The sequence below is a fragment of the Vespa crabro genome, chromosome 7 (assembly GCF_910589235.1).
Source record: "Vespa crabro chromosome 7, iyVesCrab1.2, whole genome shotgun sequence".
NCBI classification, from domain to species: domain Eukaryota; kingdom Metazoa; phylum Arthropoda; class Insecta; order Hymenoptera; family Vespidae; genus Vespa; species Vespa crabro.
In genome coordinates this window covers 3875379-3891076 of record NC_060961.1, presented here as the reverse complement: position 1 = coordinate 3891076, position 15698 = coordinate 3875379, and the positions used below count along the sequence as shown (strand labels likewise).

The window sequence follows — 15698 nt, the reverse complement described above, 5'->3', positions numbered from 1 at the left end:
TGAGAACGCTTACACATGACACGCGTAAATACTATTTCGCTATGTACAAGCTTCGAGCCTCTAACGCGTGGAGTAGATTTCCCTGTTAATCGCGAGTACATTTTCTTTGAGCAACTATTTGTCGCATTACGTTCGAATTAAGAGACGAAAGAAGAAAATGAGAAATTGTGAGATCGAGGAGGAAAAGCTTTATCGTCTGTTTTAACGAAAGAGGGAGAGAGAGAGAGAGAGAGAGAGAAGATAGGAGGGAGATAGAAATAGTGTCCACCCTTTCTCCTCACTGTCACCCTCATCGACGCTTCGTCGAACGTCGACCAACGCGAAACGACGAAGAATCGTATTATCGTCGAGCATAGCTCGCCGATTAAATACGCCATTAAATCATTTCCGCTCGATTAGGAAACGCGGAAAATTCATTTCGCGACGAGACAATGCGCAATTTGCTAGATAACGAACGGAGAACAATTAATGCAGTCTATCGGCCTTTCGTTCTTGCATTCGTATAAAATAACCCATCGTATCCCTTTCCACCCATTAGATAATCTCGAACGAACTGGAGGAAAACCATTGTCGTCGTTCTCATCGTATCGGTGAGAAACGATTTTCAAATAAATCGTTTAAAAAATACCCACGCGTATCTTTTCTACCCGCTCACGCTTTATCTACTTTAAATTGTACCTATATGAATAAATTCAATCCTATCACGGGCATGCTAATTTCATACAACAAGATTCTAAGGCTCGATGCGAGCAATACGAGAACTAACTCATCTACATAACACGTAGTCGCTTACGCTTTTGAGAATACGTGCGTAAAGAGTGGGAACGAGTGGGAAGGTCGGAGAAAGAGAGGAAAGGTAGAGACGAGAGAAGGGTCAAGCCAGAGAGAAATGCGAACTTCGCTTCGTTTACCTTTCGAAGCTTTTAGGCCAGGAGCTTTAGGCGCCGTAAAACTCTCGCATCGTTCACGAAGAAAGAACAAGCCAAATAGAAAGGAAAGAATAAAAGAGGAAAAAAGAAAGAGAACAGTCGAACGTTCGCCCGCTGAAAAGTTCCGAAATATTAGTTCCGTCGTCAAACGATAGAAGTTGGCCACGGACTTGTGAAACGTATTGCCTATTTGCCTCTCTCTCTCTCTCTCTCTCTCTCTCTCTCTCTCTCTCACTCTTACTCTCTTTCTTTCTCTCTGTTTCTTTCGCGTCACCCTTCTCGTGGAAGCGCGCAAACCAATGGAAATTTTATGGCGCCGTTCCACTTTCCCCTTTCCATCGTTGTTTCGAGCCACCGAAACGTCTTCGCAAAACTGATCACATATACGTTCTCTAAGATCGATACGAACAATCGGATAGAGAAAGTATTCTATTTCAAAATTGCATCCAATCGATTCGATTTAAATTTTATACGTTTGAAATGATCATATTCATAAAAGGTCACTCACAGTATCATAAAAGGAAATAATGATAACTCAATTACGTATATTTTCATGATTTTTCAAGAAAAAAAAAAAAAAAACCTCTTTTCTTCACATCTTTAAAGAAAATCTAGTCATTCGATCGGATTTAAGTGGGCCGTGGTTTCGAATCGAATCTCGACAGCGAATTCAGTTATCCAGAATCGATTCGGGTTCGTTAACGAATTCGTAATGAACTTCGATCGTCCGAGAACGACCGCTTGAAATTTCATGAGCTTCCTTCCTACGGAAATAGTTGGAAGAATTTTTTGAATCAAGTGCTAGAAAGAGAGAGAATTCTCACACATATATATATATATATATATATATATATATATATATATATATACGTTTCCTTAATTTCATCAATTAGAAGTGATACTCAAGAGTAAAATTCACGGGTCCTTTGTGACAATGAATCGATTTTGCGAGTGCTCGAGTAATCGAATCGAAACGAGTGCTAATAAAATATAGATACTACTTCATCGGCAACCTCCTATTTCTAGTGCATGCGCGAGAATAGTGGCATCGACCGAGGTAAAAGTCAAATAAACTCATATCGAATATGTACGAGGAGGAGTTAAAAAGTTAGTCGCACTCGTATAAAAAGAAAAAAAGAAAAAAAAAAGAAAAATAGAAGAAAATAAAGAAAGAAAAAAAAGAAAAGAAAAAAAAAACACAAGAGAAAAATAACGTATAAAAACATTTACGATCATTCTATTATTTATTTGATAAGTACAACAAAAGATCTATTTCTTCACATAATCATCAAATTTATTTAAACATTTATCGTTGCGTAGCACGAATTTTTCTACGTCCTTTGTTGAAATATTCCCGTTGAACATGCGATAACCATTCACACTTCCTATCTTCATTGAACCAATATCGTCGTTTTGCAAGGCCCTCTTTCTTCTCGTGGGACTTAACAAGTGGAAATCACATGGCGCAAGGTCAGGATTATAAGTAAGAAAGGTCACGAAGGATCTCCTGGAAAAAATTCTAGTGGGTGGTTTGAGAACACCCTCCTTATAGTCTTAACCTTGCGCTCTGTGATTTCCAGGTGTTCGGTCCCATGAAAAACAAGAGGGCCTTGCGAAGCGGCGATATCAGTCAAATGAAAATTGAACGCGGTTAATGGTTATCGCATGTTGAACGGGAATTTTTCGACAAAGATATGGAAAAATTCGTGCCACGCTACAATAAATGTTTTAATAAACTTGATGATTATGTATAAAAATAAATTGTATTTTAAAATAAATAAAAGAAAGATCATAAATGTTTCATACATTATTCTTTTTTATGCGAGTGCAACTAACTTTTTCAACTTCACCTCTTATGTTGAACTATAATTGAAATATCACGGAAACTCTTCATGGCGAATTTACAACATAGTAAATATTCATTTATATTTTATAGTATATTTCAAAACAGTAAGTATGAAAAAAGAATGATATCAAAGATATTGGGTAAAAAGTGATTTTTAAATGACGAAGAAATTTATACTAATTTAAGATAATATTAAGCTTAATAACTTTTAGGGATAGGTTAAAAAAAAAAAAAAAAAAAGAAAAAAACAACAAAGAAATGACGTTAAAAATAACGAGAGCAATGAAGCTTGCACTTTTCATACATATTTCTAAGAATAAACAATTACTTTGATGAATCCACTTTATCGTCAAATTATAAATATCGAATATATCAATGGACATTCAAATTCTTCCAAATATTTTCATTGTGAAAAATTCAATTTGTTTATTTTTCTATAAGAAATAAAATGACATAAAGTAATAATGAAAAAGAAATAAAGAAATAATGAGACAATATAAAAGAGCGAATTTCATAGATAAAGTTATTCGTGCAGTATAAGTAGGTAAAGGCGCGTACACGATTGGCGTCGAGCGATTGCGTCGCGCCCCTCCCAGGACACCCACCATGGCGAAGTACGAACACTGATACTAAACCGCGAGCCAAGCTGCTCGGAACGACAGTTGAACGAGAGTGTGTTTCGAGACCGGATCACGACGATGCCGTGAGCGCAGCACAACGCGTGTGCTACTCTCCACACGATAGCTCGTGTCGTTGATTTCGATTCCCTCTTTTCACTCTCGCTCTTCCTCCCTCCCTCCCCACCTCACGCGAGCATTCTCCGCAGCGTCGTTCGCGGATTCGCGATCGATCATCCTCGGCGATTCCAAGCAGTGAGAGGGAGAGGAGGAGTAGAGAGGAAGGAAGAGCGCGCGTATAGGAAAACGCGCGCATACGCGACGCCGCGCCGCCGGCTCGTCGAGACTCGAAGGATCCAGTCTCGATCGGTCCACGGATCCAACCGCGCCGTTCCGTTGCTCTACGTCTTTTATCAATCGTCCTACGTGCTATCACTTTCTGTGTTTTCAAAAGATACTTTCAAAGTGAATGAATTTTATTTGCGTATACCCGTTTACAATTTTCTTTCCAATCGTCGTCATCGTAATCAACGTCATCGTCATTTCCACGATTTTAGAAAAGGAATGGATATTAAAAAAGTGACGGGTGCATCATCGTCGTTGTCGTTGTCGTCGTTGTCGTCATCGTCGTCGTCGTCGTCGTCGTCGTCGTTATCATTTAAAAATCATCGTCACCGTGATCGACCTTCGAAAGGGTAGAACGATTTCGAGTAGTACTTTATTCTCGAGGACCATCAGTGGTCGCAAGAACGACGCCCGGACGTGTATCGCGTATCCTTCAATGGAGAGAAAGGGTGAGAGAGGGAGTGAGTGATCGAAAAGAAGAAGGAGGGAACGAATGAATGGATGGATAGATAGATAGATAGATAGATAGTTGGTGATAGTAACTGAGAGTGTTCGAAAGAGAAAGAAATAGAAAAAGAGAGAGAGAGAGAGAGAGAGAGTGAGAGAGAGATAAAGAGAAAGGGAGAGAAAGAAACAGAAGCTGAAGGAGAGTCGTGCGTACTTAGAGAGGTGTGTAGAGTCATTGTGTACAGGTGCTCTGTGTGTGCCTCGAATCAGTGCTCTTTGGTAACATCATGATCACGCGGCGCGAGTGCGATCGAGTACTCTCGAGTGCTACCGAGTGCGTTTCGAGTGCGAGATACTTCGGGATTATTGTAGAACCACGTGAACGGGCACGCGTACGATCGCCATTGACGTTGCTAGCAACAACGAGAACAACACGAATGACGATGACGACGACAACAATAGGAACGACCACATGCTTTCAAGAGTAGAACGAACTGTCAGAATCAACGAACTTGTAGTGGTCAGACTTGAACTCCTACATAAATATCCACATACGTACATACATATATATATACATATATATATAAATATGTATATATGTATATATGTATATGTATATGTATACATATATGCATGTATATAGACAGCTGGCGAGGAAAAACGAAACGTATTGAAGCGCTGGTAGGACGATAGTCTGCCAACTTTACCGCGAACGGTGAACCCTCCGATTGTAGTATCGACTACAACGCGTTGTGCTCTGCCAGGGGCAAATTAATCCGACGTTACGTACACGTGGACATCAACCATCGAGAAGCAGCACCTACGTACGTACGCGTGAGTTCAGATCGCATTCAAACTACACCGGTAATTACTGTGCGGTCTGCAGGACCGGTCGTTTCCGGTCGATCGACGAGACAAGCCTAGGCTACCCTAACGACGAATTCATCATTCTTCAGGATTACGAACAGTGTATCGCGATACTCTTGTATTTTCCCTTTTTCTTTTTTCTCTCTCTTTCTTTTTTTTCTTTTTTTTTCCTTCTTTACTTATATTCTCTATCCTTTTTCCTTTTCTTTTACGTCGTCCTTTAAAGAAGTTCTTTAAATAAACGACAGTGAAAAGTGGAAGAACGAAGATCGTATTCGTTTAATCTCGCTAGAGGATCTTCGAGTTTCTTCTTTTCGAGCTTGGATCTCACGAATTCTCTTGAAAGGTGAGTTCTCTTGATTTTTACACGCACATACGCGAATGTGTATTCTTCTTTGCGCGTTTGCTCTTCCTCTTTTTATTCGTGTTTTTCTTCCTATCTTCAACGAGGAGAAGGAGAAAAGAGGAATGCATTGCTACCAGCAGCGCCTGTCGCCGACAAATCCTCGAAATCGAATTTCCCGACGACGAGGGTCCGTTCGAAAGAGCGGAGAAACTGGATCTACGAATGGTGGAGCGTATACGGTGTGTGTGTGTGTGTGTGTGTGTGTGTACGCGCTCGCGCGCGCGGGGGCAGGCGCATGTGTCTGTGTGTGTGGGTGGGTGGGTGCGTGTATGCGCGGGCGAGAAAGAGAATGCGAATAAAAGTGCGAAGGCGAAAGATAGAAATGCCTTTCTATAAAATAGCATTTATGGGACGGAAGAAGAAACGTAAGAACGTAACGATATTCTGTGCTCCCACTTTTGAAATTTACTCTCGCGCGATTTAACAAATCGAAAACGTATGACTGATCGTGACAGGAAGTTCTCGGATTTTCATAAAGATCGTCCTTCAAGATCGGAATATTTTTGTGAAGAATCAACGTGTACGTGTGGTTGAAAGAAAAAGGAAAAAAAAAAAAAAAAGAAAAAAAGAAAAACTACGTATATCCATTCGAATCTAATATTACAATGCTCGATATTCCATTGAATATGAAATATATCTATTCAAATGAAAGATGGATAATTCATGGATATATGTATCATTACGTCATTAGAATTATTACGATTGAAACCAATAACGTTCACTCCAAATGATCTCGTTAGAGTAAGATAGGTGAATATATTCATAGAGTAAAGATGACTTTAAGCCTGTCGAAATCCTTTTCCCTTATCAGTACAAGTTCGTGCATACATGTCCGTTATATACACGTCGTCCGTCATCACTGTTGAAAACTGGAAAGCGAAAAGGTTATCGCTATATACCGTTGCGAATACGCTCCATAGAGTTTTGGACCGTCCGTCGAAATGCGTAATATCGACGTCGTGGCAAGCTGCGCGAGTGTCGATAAGCAAAAGGGTCGTAAAGGGAAGTACGAGGAGAAAACGTTGCTTCAAGATTTTCCTCTTTTATCTTTTCACCCTCTCTCTCTCTCTCTCTCTCTCTCTCCCATCCCTCTGCTCTTTTTTTTCTTCCTCTCTTTCTTTCTTTTACAACAAAATTGTCTATAATTTCGTTAAAGTTATCTCCGACGAAACGAAAGACCGACTAACAATAAGCTCGAAAACGGAGCTAGAGAGAAAACGTATGGAATGTTACGTGTAATGGTTCTTGCGTTTAAATCGTACCGAAACAGAGACAGAGATAGAGAGAGAGAGAGAGAGAGAGAGAGAGAAAGGAGGAGACAAAGGAGAGGGTGCTATTGCACCTCGTTTCAGGCCGTACAAACTACGGAGACAAAATTGCACCATTTTCCGGAATGGATGGTACCTACCAACGGAAGCAATACACCGGTCCTATGAAATTATAAGGGATATATCACGAGTTGCAGTCAACGGAGAAAGGACCAAGAGATCTTACCTCGTTCACGGTTTCCTTAGTGTTTCTTAGACGAGGTCTTGGGATGATGCATACCAACTCGTAGGAAGATCGAGCAAATTATCATGCAATGGTTATACCTATACGTGACATTTTCTCGCAGTCGGAACTTTTCGACCTTCGACCCATTGGATATTCATCGAGTATCTTCTCAAAGAAGTGTAATAACGAGCGTCAGTTGTATTGTATGCATGTAGTATTGTTGCCTTTCTCTTTTCTCGAGTAATATACTTAAGAATTACCACGTCATTTAAACGAAACATTAGGAAATCCCGTTCAATTATAAAATCTGTCTAATACTGACTTAATCCTTTGCAATCTTTTTCATTTTTCTATTTTTTTTTTCTTTTTTTTTTTTTGCATTTGTTCACCAAAAACTTCCTTCAAGGTATTTTATTTATGTTACAACAAAAACTTATTCCTTTTGTTTTACATTTCCAATGAAAATATGATATTTCAATAAAATAATAAAGAATATTTGTAGAATTGTTATCGGTCAGCGATAAAAAGAAATATCGAATCACGTACCTGTGAAAGCAATTGTGAAGGCAATTAATGTCACGGCAAGTATGACATATGTAAGAGTTCAAAGAGTTGAACTAACACTACTCATTAAAATTATTATCTACGTTAAACACTTTCTTTCATTATTTATTTATATTTTAATTGATTGAGGGGATGGCCTGGAGGAGATTAATTATTTACAATGATTATTTAGAAAGTACTTGAGAAAGTAAATAAACTAAAGGATTATGTAGGACTTTGAGATACTATCATATTTACTAACGTCCCTCCTAATCATTTAATCATTGCCTCTGAAAGGTTTTACTTTGGCTCTTCTCACGAGTATACAGCCTTACGATAACGAAGAATTTTAGCTAGAAAAGGCTATTAATTTAGTAAGAAGGCGCCGGTTTCGATCTTACCAGGATCGAAGGAAGAAGACTCGTGCCTCCTGGTGTTAAGCCGCACCTCTAAACGCGCCCGAAGCACCTCTTCTTTTCTTTTCTAGTCTTTTCTTTTTCCTCATGACTACCGATGCAAGTTGGAAACTGGTTTTGGAATTCCCTCTTCCTTCGTGTAACGTGTTATCTCGTGGTCCTCATCCTCTGTGACGGTCGAGAGAGAGAGAGAGAGAGAGAGAGAGACAGAGAGAGAGAGAGAGAGAGAGAGAGACAGAAAGTGAAAAAGAGATAAATAGAGAGAGAGAGAGAGAGAGAGAGAGAGAGAGAGAGTAAGAGAGCTTGATCGAATCCTCTCCTTCTTTTACCAGCCGCGTTTCGGATCCTCCTTTTATTTTCAAGCTTCTATCTCGGCGAAAAATCTATGTCAACCGACATGTTGACACGTGTTCGAAGGTATACCGCGAGGAGTAGAGGAACGTGACTGGCAGAAGAGAAAGAGAGAGAAAGGAAGAGGATTCGAGGTAGAACGCCCTGGAAGTCGGGTTACTGGTATGCAGTGTCGGATTTCGCTGTGTCCGAAGAAAGAAAGGCGGAACGAGAGAGGAGCGGCGCGAAAAAGGAGAAACAAGAAAGAGATAGATACAGAGGGAGAGAGAGAGAGAGAGAGAGAGAGAGAGAGAGAGAGAAATATGAAGTAAAAGAAAGAAAGAAATCTCAAGGTGTGCACGCACACGCTTGTAACACATATGCTCGAGTTACACCCGTCTCATGAATCAAAACTATTCGAGAAGGGAGTCTGAAGAACGAAAGATCGAGGAGTTACGTAGGTATACCTATTTTTCTCGACTCGCTCTATATGGAAGCAAGAGGTCATGTCGCGCGGTAGCTATCACGATCATGAGATATGAATTTTATTTTATTGTGACGCGAGCCGTCCGTCGATAATATCTTCGAATCAGACTTAGCTACCCCATGGTGATACCTTCTCTCTCCGTTCATCTAATATCTTTTTCTATTATAACCCATTTTCACTTTTGCCTCTACTTTCTTCTTTATCTTACATTTACACACACACGAACGAACGGACGTGCGTATATATATATATATATATGGAACCTTTCTTTTGATAATATTAATAATTAGACGTATGGTAAATTCATAAAAATCAATAATACGTTAGCATCTACTTTGTATATATTATTTCAAATCAGAAATTTTAAAACAAAGAAATTTTTATTCTAATCGCCGATATTCCTATTGAAAATGAAGAATGTATCGAGAGAAAGTGCGACTAGACTTAAATATTTATCTGACTATTCTATTTGAAAGAAATCAAAGGAAAAAAGAAATAGAAAGTAAGGAAACGAATAGGATCGAGGAAGAATCTGAAGGTAGAAACGATTAACGGACACAGATCTCTTCGAATACCTCGATAATTTCTAAGTCACGAATCCTTCTTCTGTGCACTTTGTACGAAATAATCATGCTCTGTTCTCTATCTTAATGCCAACTATTTCTCTTCTTTTTTCTTTATTCTTACATCCGACCGATTTTCTCTTATTTTTTATACACTGGAAAAACGACCTAATTAAATTTTATTTTATCGTATTGTATATATATATATATATTAAATACCGTTCAATTCGATACGATTTTCCACGGTGCCTTTGTGTTTTTAAAGAGCTTAACTAAACGTATTTCAATAAAAATAAATCGAGAGAAAGGAAAACAATAATCGATAATTGCTTCCTGTTAAAGTTATGAATGCCACATGATCGTAGCTCTAATTTATGGTCGTGGCAATGTGATTGTCGTTTTTATTCATTATTAAAGACAAATCAAATAAGAACTAAGTAAAGTTTTGATACAAAATGTAAAAGGTATAATTTATCGATCACGAGTATTGGTTCAGAACATAAAAGTGAGTTACCGGTTACGCTATTGAAACACTTGACTTAAAAAAAACAAAGTATGCAGTAGGTAAATAAACGTTTACAAAGCTCGAGAGTCGAGTATAAGCGTAACGAAGAAGCGAATAACAAGAGGAACGGTACATCGATAAGCGAAGAAAGACAAGCCATTATCCATGCTTATGGGGTTCGAGAATCAACCGACTCGATTCAAGAGACGGTAATACGGAAGCGAAACGTGCTGTCTTCGTGCGGCTTCGTGTGTCGGGTCAACAATAATAAAAGTAATTCTTTCGTCGAAGTAAGTCGACTTGGTCCAAAGCAATGTTTTCGCTTGGTACTCTTCTATGCTATTGTTATGGCATCTCGTAGTTCCTATAGATACATATATATATATATATATATATATATATATATATATATATATACCTTTCTACATATTTATACGATTCATATAAGTATGTAGACATAGATGCTGGTAAATTAATATTCGCGAGTAGGTGATGAAAAGTAGGTTCCACGTTCGAGCGCTTTCCTCCACATTTTATCTGACTCATCCGATGAATGTATCATCTCGAATAAGAGAGAATGAGAGAGCAAGAGAGAGAAATAGAGTGAAAATACGACTAGAGCTAGTTGAACGGCTCTTCTTGCCTGGTTTTCCCTCTCCATCGAATTTTTCCTTTTGTAAAGAGCTCATAGGCGCGCGCGCGACAACACATCACATATATACGTTTAGTCTCTACAATCCGTACCGAGTACAAGTCGTTAACTCGGAGAGGCACGATTACTTCGCGAGAAAGACAATGGCAACGCCTACATACATATTAACACCGTGTACGTGTCATTCTATACCTACACATATAGGTAACAAACGTTTATGAAGTTCAGTGTATGCGAATGCTTGACACAATTTCGTTTTTCCGAAACGTCGATCCTGCTTTTCTATTTCTCTGAGAAGAATGTAAAACACTTGTGAATCATTCACGCTCTTTGTCCCGTAACGTCGAATTCGTAAAAGATTTGAACCAATAATCGATGAAAAATTCTCTCGTTATTTCCTTTGAAATTGAACGACTTTTAAGGATTATTCTTCTTTGCACGAAAAAAAAAAAACAAAAAATTTTAAGGAAATATCAATGTAATTTGTAGCACGGAAATTGACAAATTTCTTTGACTTTGTTTGTGAAAACAAAAATGGTGGAATATTAAAGCGTATATAAAAAAAAAAAAAAGAAAAAAAAAAAAAAAAAAAAAGAAAAGAAAGAAAAATAGGGGAAAAAAAAAGAAAAATATTGGAAGAATTTACAAAGAAATTGATAGATATATTTCTCGTAATGTGAAAAAAAAAAAAAAACGAAAGGACAAGACGACGTCGATGTCAACGATGACAATCGGAAACACGAACGACGCGTTCTCGACCGTGGTCGTTAACCGTGTGCGGCTTATGCATCGAGCACGTAGCTTCTATTATCTTTCGCGCATACAGTACCATACGGACTGCCGGATGTATAACGAACGTATGTATATACGATGAGTTGAGTTTATTGAATCGACGAGAGACAAACTCAAACGCGAAACAAAAAGAAAAAATTAAAAAGAAAAAAAGAGAGAGAGAGGGAGAGGGAGAGGGAGAGAGAGAGAATGAGAATGTCACAACGCAAAGTAATTAGATACGTCAAAAGGTTTCATTATAATAATTTCGCGAGCGTAACAGTCGTACCTTGTGAACCGCGTTATCGAAAGGGCATTGTCGTTAAGACATATCAGTGAACCGTTTCTACGTATCTATGGAACAATAACTCGTTGGCATTATTGGCTTTCAACATCACCACCCTCGTATCGTATTGGCAGACTTCGTTCGATTCGTTCGAGTGCTTTTTTACAACGAATATCGATTTTATTCGAATCCGTATATACGCAAAGAGATACGTATACGTCGACATCGAAAGAGCTAGTTGCGTGATTCTCTAAACTCTCCCTTTCTCTCCCTTTCTCTCCCTTTCTCTCCCTTTCTCTCTCTCTCTCTCTCTCTCTCTCTCTCTCTCTCCTTCGCTTTATGTTTGCTTTATATATTTTAATGAAGTTCTTTGATATTATTTATCCACTTCGTTCATCCTTGGAAGCCATAAAGTATTTGATAACTTTCATAAATAACAACTCGATTTACAATTGTAAATAATATACGTAGTCTCATTTTACAATCTATACTACGTCGATGTAATTCAAGCCTGTTGCCTATTGAAACTTAACGAAATTAATGCGACCTCAATGGTACAAAATTTCCATCCCCTTTACGCTAGGGAGTCTGCCAAAGGTGAAATGTGGCGAGTTCTATATCTGAAAATTCATCTGGCCGAAAGCAACGAAGCCAAGCAGGACAGCCTGGAATTTGCATTACCGATCCGCAAACTGCGTCAAACGAAACACGGGAAAGTGTTTTTCCGACGTATGTACAACGAACGTACCTGAATATGTATATATTTGTATGTATGTAAATATATATATATATGTGTGTGTGTGTGTGTGTGTGTGTGTGTGTGTGTGTGTGTGTGTGTGTCTGTATGTGTGTATACGCATGTATAGTATTTCGTATGCACCTGTGCGAATAGATACGCGTTTATTTCACGTTTGCACGGCTACATCCCTGAGTAGTGCGGTTGGAAAATGCGATGCGGCCAGACGAGAGTGGATGAGGACCAATCATTCAATTAACTCTGTCCTATACGATCCTCTTGATACGATTTTATCTAATAAAGCTGATGCCACGTATGCCCTTAATATAGCCGTGACAAATGCTACATTCGACTCCGTTTCGTCCAATATCGACAATAGTATGAGACATATACTATAGACCAATATGGTATGATTTATATCTTATCACATTAAAATATCTCTCAAAATAAAATAAGATGAATTATTTAATTCCATTAAATAATTTTTGCATAAATTCTTTTATATAATATTTTTCATATATTTATTTTATTATTTATATTTTTACAACTTTAATACGGTATAGGTATTAACGTTATTCCAAAGGAAGTCCCTTTCTACTAAGGGCAAAGGGCAAAGGGCAAAGGGCTCTTTCTATCTCTTTTCTTTTAGTTTCTCTTGGTGAAAGTTCCCTTTTCTTTTTCTTCGTTATCCTACTCGGCAACATTCTAACATTCTAGGTTCAAGCCGAGTATATGAACATAGGTATCACGAAGCCCTCAAATTCGTTTCGTAATCGCTTTTGATCGAGCAACTTCTGATGGATGACTCGCGTCAAGTAGACGCATCGATGCTCTTCGCTGGAGATATATTTCTTATTATTGATCGAACAACACCGACGCAGACTTCTTTAATAGACGCAATGATCGATCGTATCCCGAGATCGTATACGTAACGTTAATGCGTTGAGTTTTTCGCTAGTTTATAGCGTAGATATAGGATCACGGTGCGAACGATTCGTTTCTTCGTTAAATTGATTTCATTCGGTTTTCCACGCTGGATTTCATTTGATACCTTCGTTCGTATTTGCGAATTAGAAACGAATAAATGAAATAAAATAAGAGAAAATAAAAATGATGAGAAACGAGTAGTACATAATTAATAATACCTAAAAAGGTAATTTGAAAAATTATCTTTAAAAATTAAAATATAAAAAACGGAGAGAATAACATGAAATATTACATTGTGCAAACGTACCAAGATGAAAGGGTTTCTTCGTTAGAAACGTTTTCGTGTAAGCGCGAGTAGATATTAGGTTCGTTTAATTAGATAGAAGGGAAACGTACCTTGCTACGATCTCGATGTAAAAACGTAATATGAGAAAAGAAGAGAGAGAGAAAAAGAGAGAAAAAGAGAGAAAAAGAGAGAGAGAGAGAGAGAGAGAGAGAGAGAGAGAGATAGAGTTCGCGATTAACAGGCTTCACGTTCGACGAGTCGCCAATTCGAATTCTCGATAGGGCGTGTCAGCGTTCTGAATGAAGGATAATAAAATCGGAAGGCTCGCTCATAACCCGTGCACGTTGGTGATCGATGCCTGGCTGATCCGAGAAAGAACCACATTTCTCTCTCGTTGCTTCTATGGGTTCTATTGTACGTTGTATTTTACTCTCATTTTGAACACTTGTTTCTACAGTAATTAACCTTTGGGATATTTGATTCTAGGATTATTCGAATAGCTTGCGTTTTCTGAACCGACACGAGTTACTTCCATCCTATTGTTACTTAACTTTGTTATCCAAAAAATTTTTTGATTTATTGATAATAACTTTATGATATTTCTTTCTTCTCTTTGCAATATATTTTCGTTTCGTTATATAGTTCGTTATTTTAATACGAATACTTCAATTATAATATGTCGATGTTACAATACAATTTCTTTAAATATATTTTATTACTGTGCCAGTTAATATTTACGATAACCTTACGATAATGAGACCTCATACGAGATTGTATAAATTTAACGATGAATTTTTATCAGTTTCAATTGCGTGAGAAATATTTCTTTATTCTAATCATAAGTGTTAATATCGAAAAAGCATTGTAAAAAAATGCAACGCGAAATTAAAATAATATATTTGAAATTGTTTTAATTAAATCCCATCACCTATCAATCTATTTATTTTACGTTTTTCGAAGAAGAATATGTCCGATATCGAACGAATCGTTCGCGGAAATTCGACCCGTATTCTTAGGTCGCACACATTAATCCCTTCGGAATCGGTCGCATCTAGCAAGTTACGACAAGCAGAGTTTCTCGCTCGCACAATAACGTTCTCCTCACTATTAACCTACTTTCCTCTATCGTGAACGCTTTAAAGCGTTCGTCTTAAAGAGTATATACTTAGCCGTACTTAAGTATAAAAGAATCTCCTTCTTTCCAAGATGGTTTTTTTAGTAAGCAGCTTAAGGTGACTTAAGGAAATCTTTTTCCTGCGTTGCGAAAAACTCGCGAGAAAGGATGAAAAGAAGGACCATAGTAGTTACGTTGAGTTTTCGCGCCTTTTCAAAAGATTCTATCCTATGTTATACCCAAATGCAAGAGAAGGAAAGATAGAGAGAAATAGAGACAGAGAGAGAGAGAGAGAGAGAGAGAGAGAGAGAGAACGATGGCAAACGAAAACGATTCGAAAAGAGACTGTTAAAGAAGATGTAACTAATGCTTGAAATGAAAGCTAATCCTCTGCAAAGAAGAGTGGCTATAACGATTCTATTGTTTTAACTTCTTAATTCTAGATATTTCTGATTTTTTTCTGTTCTCTCCTATTTCTTCTTCTCCCTTTTTCTTTTCTCTCTCTTTTTTTTTTTTTTTTTTTCTTTTTTTTTTAACAAACCACCACACAACAAGACGATACGATAATTAATAAGTATTTCTATTTAAAAAGATCGAGCGAGGACTCATGTTCGTTAAGAGTTTTTGACATCCCTTCAAAATCAGCATGTATAATGCTATTACGTTTGCTAACTCATATATACGATCTTACAAGAGGAACGCAACGATAAGAGCAAAAAAGGATGTTTTAAGTCGTCTCGCAAATACAGCGAGCTCTCCAAAGGATACTAAATCCTATCGTTTCGATTCGCGCATACGTTCCTCGGTCCGTCCAGAGCGACCAGGCGGCAGTCAGCCGTTCGAGTCACGTATTTTATGAGTTTCTCGAAAATATAGGTGGTGTTGGTATCCGTAATAAGTGCTCTCTCTCTCTCTCTCTCTCTCTCTCTCTCTCTCTCTTTCTTTCTTTCTCTTTCTCTCTTTTCCTTAGTTAAATGATTCATGAGATATCGCAGGATATCTCTTCTCCGTTTTAAACCGTCATCTTCGAGCAACGAGCTGTAAAGCTTGAGGTATGAGTCTTGAGGGTAATATGGTCGTACGTTTTAATTTACTGCGCTCACTGTCCACCGATGCGTTCCGCCTCTCCGC

At 38.0% G+C, this 15698-nt stretch overlaps 1 protein-coding gene across 14 annotated transcripts in view; it reads left to right on the top strand.

The window, feature by feature from the left end:
* The window catches only part of LOC124425507 (latrophilin Cirl-like), a 662270-nt gene that overhangs the window by 393764 nt on the left and 252808 nt on the right, over window positions 1–15698 (top strand). Inside the window, exons 1-2 of one of the 14 annotated variants that reach the window (XM_046965918.1) lie at window positions 3412–4704; window positions 4828–5397. The exons of 12 other annotated variants lie outside the window; for them this stretch is intronic. The gene's annotated coding sequence lies outside the window, so the exon portion shown is untranslated. Of the gene's footprint in view, window positions 1–3411; window positions 5398–15698 lie in introns of those variants that run through there. One more of the 14 variants, XM_046965911.1, reaches the window with a different exon arrangement.